Source organism: Oncorhynchus nerka, linkage group LG14 (assembly GCF_034236695.1).
Source record: "Oncorhynchus nerka isolate Pitt River linkage group LG14, Oner_Uvic_2.0, whole genome shotgun sequence".
Lineage (NCBI taxonomy): Eukaryota > Metazoa > Chordata > Actinopteri > Salmoniformes > Salmonidae > Oncorhynchus > Oncorhynchus nerka.
The window spans coordinates 78,552,548-78,559,271 of NC_088409.1; the positions used below are offsets into that span (position 1 = coordinate 78,552,548).

At 41.8% G+C, this 6,724-nt stretch overlaps 1 pseudogene; it reads left to right on the plus strand.

Annotated features, from left to right (window-relative positions):
* The first annotated feature begins 4,603 nt into the window (after positions 1-4,603).
* LOC115142198 (gap junction gamma-1 protein-like) lies at positions 4,604-6,123 on the plus strand (annotated as a pseudogene).
* The last annotated feature ends 601 nt before the right edge of the window (positions 6,124-6,724 follow it).

Genomic DNA, 6,724 nt, shown 5'->3' on the forward strand with positions numbered 1-6,724 from the left:
CCCACTGAATATACAACTAGAAATCAATGCACACACTCAATAGTTCACAGAAAACCTAAACAGATTTCCACACACAGTGATTGACACCCATTCAAATCAATGATTTGGTCATGCAGCCCAGGGTTTGGCCATCCAACTCAAATATTGCAAGTCAGACACAATCAAATTTGTGGACATACAATTGAGAAGTTTCAACGATTAAAGGCCCAGGGCAGTCAAAAACATGATTTGCCTATGTTTTATATATATATATATATGTCCAGACTATGTCTGAGGAGGCAGGTAGCCTAGTGGTTACATTGTTGGACTAGTAACCAGAAGGTTGCAAGATCAAATCCCCAAGCTGACAAGGAAAAAACAAACAGTTAACCCACTGTTCCTAGGCTGTCATTGAAAATAAGAATTTCTTCTTAACTGGCTTGCCTAGTTAAATAAATGTGTTTGCAATAATACTGTGAAATTATGATATTGCCCTTTCAGTGTAAGAGCTGGCTGAAAAGACCGCCTGAAATTTCAGCCTGTTTTGTCTGTTTTTGGCCTGCATGGTGACATCACCCGGCGCTTAATTAGTTAATAGACCAATAAGAAAGATAGTTCCAAACCTCTGCCAAACAACAGCTATTTTACCCCTCCCCAGTCAAACTACTCCCAGACAGTCCTAGCAAAATTTTTGCTTGAGCATTTGCTTTTTGCTAAGAAGTTCTTATTGACCATTTTCATTTAAAACAATCACAGTAGGGTACTTATTTCTTACCCAGAAAGGGTTTGATATTGAGATAAAAACGTCTCTATTTGCCCTTTAAACTGATCTATACATACTTAAACTGAAGTGGTACATGATCAAACATTACAGTAGGCACATGTGCTGTCTAGTCAATAGTGCAACACTTTATCTTGCGAGACATTTGGTTATAAATTATTTCTGAAGCATCTACAGTATATAGATCCTATAAAGGGTTTATTAATTATCAATGGTTTACACCTCTAGGCATGACAATGCTTAGTGCTTAGTTAGTCATTTCTGCCTTTGTCTTTCACAGATTGGTGTTTTTCAGAAAGCCAAAGGCTTCCTCAATATTCTCATTTAGATCAACAATTATTGATCATATTTGGCCCACTAGCATTGGCTGCCCTGTAGTGTTTACATACAGTGCATTCAGAAAGAATTCAGGCCCCTTTTCTTTTTTCACATTTTGTTACGTTACAGCTTTATTCTAAAATCTATTAAATTGTTATTTTCCTCATCAATCTACACACAATACCACATAATGACAAAGCAAAATCAGGTTTTAAGAAATGTTTGCAAATTTAAAATATCATATTTACATAAGTATTCAGACCTTTAACTCAGTACTTTGTTGAAGCACCTTTGGCAGCAATTACAGCCTTAATAAGTCTTCTTGGGTATGACGCTACAAGCTTGGTACACCTGTATTTGGGGAGTTTCTCCCATTCTTCTCTGCAGATCCTCTTAAGCTCTGTCAGATCGGATGCGGAGAGTTGCAGCACAGCTATTTTCAGGTGTCTCCAGAGATGTTCGATCTGATTCAAGTCCGGGCTCTGGCCGGGCCACTCAAAGACATTCAGGGACTTGTCCCGAAGTCACTCCTGCATTGTCTTGGCTCTGTGCTAAGGGTCATTCTACTGTTGGAAGGTGAACCTTTGCCCCAGTCTGAGGTCCTGAGCATTCTGGAGCAGGATCTCAAGGATCTCTCTGATCTCTCCATTCATCTTTCTCTCGATCCTGACTAGTCTCACAGTCCCTCCCTTTGTATCTCTGCTCCTTACTGACCAGATCAGTCAGTAAATTCAGTCTTCGTTCACAGTCGCTGCTGTCCTTGTCTGTTCCTAAGAATAGAACTGAGATGGGGAAACAATCTTTTTCCCATAATGCCCCTTCATCCTGGAACATGCTTCAAAAGATTTTAAAGTTAGGGGAGTAATTGTTCTTGCCTGTTTTTAAGACTCTGATTGACAACACTGTTTGTGATAACCGCAATTGTTTCTAATCTTCAATTGTACCTGTAACTTGTGACACTTTGTCTTTTGTGTGTATTTTGTCATTTTCTGTAATATTTAATGACACACTGCTATTTCTCTGTTGTTTTGCCTTCTTGCCAGGTCGACCTCGCAAAAGAGGTTTTTAACCTCAATGGGTTTTACCTGGTTAAATAAAGGTTAAAAAAATAAAAACATCCCCACACCATGATGCTGCCACCACCATGCTTCACCGTGGGGATGGTGCCAGTGTTCCTCCAGACGTATCGCTAGGCATTCAGGCCAAAGAGTTCAATCTTGGTTTCGTCAGACCGGAGAATCTTGTTTCTCATGGTCTGAGAGTCTTAAGGTGCCTTTTGGCAAACTCCAAGCAGGCTGTCATGTGCCTTTTACTGAGGAGTGGCTTCTTTCTGGCCATTACCATAAAGGCCTGATTGGTGGAGTGCTGCAGAGATGGTTGTCCTTCTGGAAGGTTCTCCTATCTCCACTTAGGAACTCTGGAGCTCTGTCGGAGTGACCATTGGGTTCTTTGTCACCTCCCTGACCAAGGCCCTTCTCCCCCAATTGCTCAGTTTGGCCGGGTGGCCAAATCTAGGAAGAGTCTTGGTGGTTACAAACTTCTTCCATTTGAGAATGATGGCCACTGTGTTCTTGGGGACCTTCAATGCTGCAGAAATGTTTTGGTACCCTTCCCCAGGTCTGTGCCTCGACACAATCCTGTCTTGGAGCTCTACGGACAATTCCTTTGACCTCATGGCTTGGCTTTTGCTCTGACATGCACTGTCAACAGTTGGACCTTATATAGACAAGTGCGTGCCTTTCCAAATAATGTCCAATCAATTGAATTTACCACAGGTGGACTCCAATCAAGTTGTAGAAACATCTCAGGATGATCAATGGAAACAGGTTGCACCTGAGATCAATTTCGATTCTCATAGCACAGGGTCTGAATACTATTTCTGTTTTGAATTTTTAATACATTTGTAAAACATTCTAAAAACCTGTTCTGTCTTTGTCATTATGGGCATGTATTGTGTGTAGATTGATGAGAAAATAAATAATTTAATCCATTTTAGAATAAGGCTGTAACGTAACAAAATGTGGAAAAAGTCAAGGGGTCTGAATACTTTCTGAATGCACTGTATGACACACGGACGAGACCTAATCCAGCCTTTCAGCCCAACCACACAAAGTAACAATTGAATTCCTGCCCTCGCCAACTGCAGGGGAATGGTCCTCATGTCCTCTGTTCCAGAGCCACAATGGGTGGACTACATCATGATGAAGCAGAGACACAGATGCTGCAGAGGATACTGAGGCTTGGTCTTTACATTGGATCCCATGATGGACATTCAAGTGGATGGATAGACTCTTAAAACACTTATTTTAATGGAGATACAACCTGTTCTGTGTGTTTCGTCTGTAGACTTGGATTGGATCCATACGTCATTGATGCAAGCTGCTTATAGTGTTTTCAGTATACCATTTGAAAGGATACCACAGTCCTGTTTCGTACAGACAGTTCCTGGAAGACCATTTTAGTGAACATTATGTATTGTGAGATTTTATCTCTGTGTCAGGTCTATAAGTGGATGGGGCAAAGCACTAAGACTAGAGGTCTCCAGAAAGAGAAATGCTGTAGTCATAACTGGTGAATATAAGCCTAAAAGTGCTGGATGATTCCTCTAATTTGTCATCACATGTTATCACATTTCATTCAAAGATTGACTGAGCATAATCTGGAAAAGTGAGAAATGTTCAATCTTCCATTTCTCTAAATTGTATTTTTTAAACTGGCGAAGAGCAGAACCTTTGCATAAACTGCCATTGTTTTCCTTTTCCAGTTTGTTCCCTGCTGTTATTGTTTGACTAATCCCGGCTGTTCAGAAAAGGTGCCTCCCATTGTATTTTTAAATCTTTGTTAAACTGTACATTGGCTGCCTTTGTATCCCCACAGTACAATGAGAGTTTCAGATAAAGTGGATGAATATGTCTGGTCAGCCTATTTTCCCATATCAGGCTCAACACCGTTCATATCGTCCATTAAACAGAACTCATATTAATTACAGTCAATGCGGACTGCATGGCAAAGCATTTTTTACAGATTTGGGTTTGGAAAGAGACAAACGATCCAGAGGTGAGGGAATTTTTAACTATATTGTTAAGATTGTTCTTCTCTGTTTATGTTTTCAATTGTTATGATAAAGGGAAAGGAGGAAAAACCTTTTCTGCTGTTACAATTTCCTTTGCATTGTATCCCCCTCACTGATATGGGCATACTCTAGCATTATTCTATATCAACAGCTGTTTGAGAAGTAATGAGATAATGAGTGACATTTTTTGTAAAATGATTTATTCAACCATCTTAGACCAGATAAGAAGTCATTTTCTCTCACTGTTTGCAAAACAGTAGAAAATGTTCCTTTACATACACTACCGTTCAAAAGTTTGGGGTCACTTAGAAATGTTCTTGTTTTTGAAAGAAAAGCATGTGGGTGTCTAAATCATTCGGACTCTATTGTATTAGGTAGCAGTGCACTGAGAGGTTCTGATTCACATGCTTGTCCATTCTCAAACCTCCCCACCCCTTCCCCCAGGTTAAACCATGGGAGACTGGTCCATTCTCGGATGCTTCCTGTCCGAGGTGCAGAACCACTCTACAGTGATCAGCAAGGTCTGGCTGACCATGCTGCCTGCTGATCTTCCGCATCCTGCTGGTGACCCTGGTGGGGGACGCGGTGTACAGCGATGAGCAGTCCAAGTTCACCTGCAACACCCTGCAGCCCGGCTGCAACAACTTCTGCTACGACACCTTCGCCCCCGTCTCACACCTGCGCTTCTGGGTCTTCCAGATCGTCTTGGTCTCCACGCCGTCCATCTTCTACATCATTTACGCCCTGCACAAGATCGCCAAGGACGAGAAGCTGGAGATCCAGAGGGGGCAGGTGTTGGCTGAGCGGACCTCCAAGAAGGTCTTTGGGCAGCTGGGAAGGGAAGGGCTGGAGAACTTGGAGACTGGTATGTCCACCTACTGCCCTGGATACAGAGAGGAGTGGGTTGGTCAGGAAGCGGAGGGGGTGGAGCAGAGCCTGCTGGAGGAGGTCTATGGGGAGTTGGGGGAGGACCCCACTCAGCTCTCTAGCCAGGTGCTGCTCATCTACATCCTGCATGTGCTGCTGTGCTCGGTCATGGAGATCACCTTCCTGGTGGGGCAGTACTACCTGTTTGGCTTCAAGGTGCCCCAACTGTACCGCTGCGAGACCTACCCCTGCCCCACCCGCACAGACTGCTTCGTGTCACGTGCCACTGAGAAGACCATCTTTCTCAACTTCATGTTCAGCATTAGCCTGGGCTGCTTTGTGCTCAACATCCGCATACTGTGCTCCACTTGCTCCACCTGCTTCCGCCCTGAGAGGGACCCTGTGGGGCTGTACGACCACCACAACCCTCTGTTGCTGCAGCTCTAACATTCTCTGAGGGGCAGGCTGGTCCTGCAGACTCCCACTCCCATGGCCCAGGAGAAGGCTGGGGGCAACCTGCTCACTCATGTCCCAGCCATCACCTTTGAGACCGATTCTACTGTGGAGTGCACCTCCAAGAGGACTCCGGAAGAGAGGGACCGGGTTAAGGTTAAACTGGCAAACATGGCCAAGATGGGACGAACTAAGAAGTCTTGGCTGTGAAAGGCCCATTCTGTGTGATTCTCAGATGTAGCATTTTCCACTTTTGAAACAACAAAGGGAAAGAGAGTTTATAGCATAGGTTGCTCAGATTGGGCATTTGGAGAATAAGAGTATACTCCTGATTCAGAAAGAAAGATTCATCTTTATCATCCATACCATAGCCTAAATTACATAAAGAACATTCAAACTGTTACTGAGTTTCAAAAGACAGAGAAAAGTAAAACATTTTGCTGGAAAATTGTATACATTCAGTTTACAGTCATTATCTTCATTCTGTTCACACATAAGTCCTACTGTACACAATCTCAGGGTTCTTCAATACAAACACACATGTTTGATCAAACATGACACGTTTTCACATTCTAACAATGTTTGTAGGATACTTTTCAATAATTCCTTGTAATTGTTGAAATACATAGCTGGCAGAGTAGTTTTGACCTGTGTGCACACAGTCATTTATGTTGTCTAAAGGGACTTTGTCTCTTATAACATTATTATTTTCAGAATAATCTAATCTGATTGACTGGTGGGTAGTCAACTAACTATTTGTAGCATGTGTGCCTCTTTTTATTGATATTTGCATGGTATGTATGTGTATAGATCTTTAGTAATTAATGTTGAAATTATCGAATAATAACTGAAATGTTTATAGTTGGTGTTCCAATCTCAAATGCTCTCATATTTGCCCATAGAATTTCAAAAACAGCAGAATCAAACAGTATTGGAACAGTGACTTGTATTTCTCATCCAGAAGTGTAAGAATTTTAGAAGAATGTAATTTCAACAATCAAATGTTGCACTGTTTGACAAGACAGTGTATGGAAAACCTGCATTTGAATGAGTTTCGTTTTTGACCACAAGAGGTCACTATAATACTTTAAGTTATCAAACAGGGTTGTGCTGAAAATCAAATGAACCACAGCCAAATAAATAATTTGTAATTAAGAGTAAGATTAAAAAAGACATGTATAACGTACTTTATTGATGAAATACATTCTAACATGTAAATATCTGTTTTTCTGAGTACCGTAATTGAATCCGGA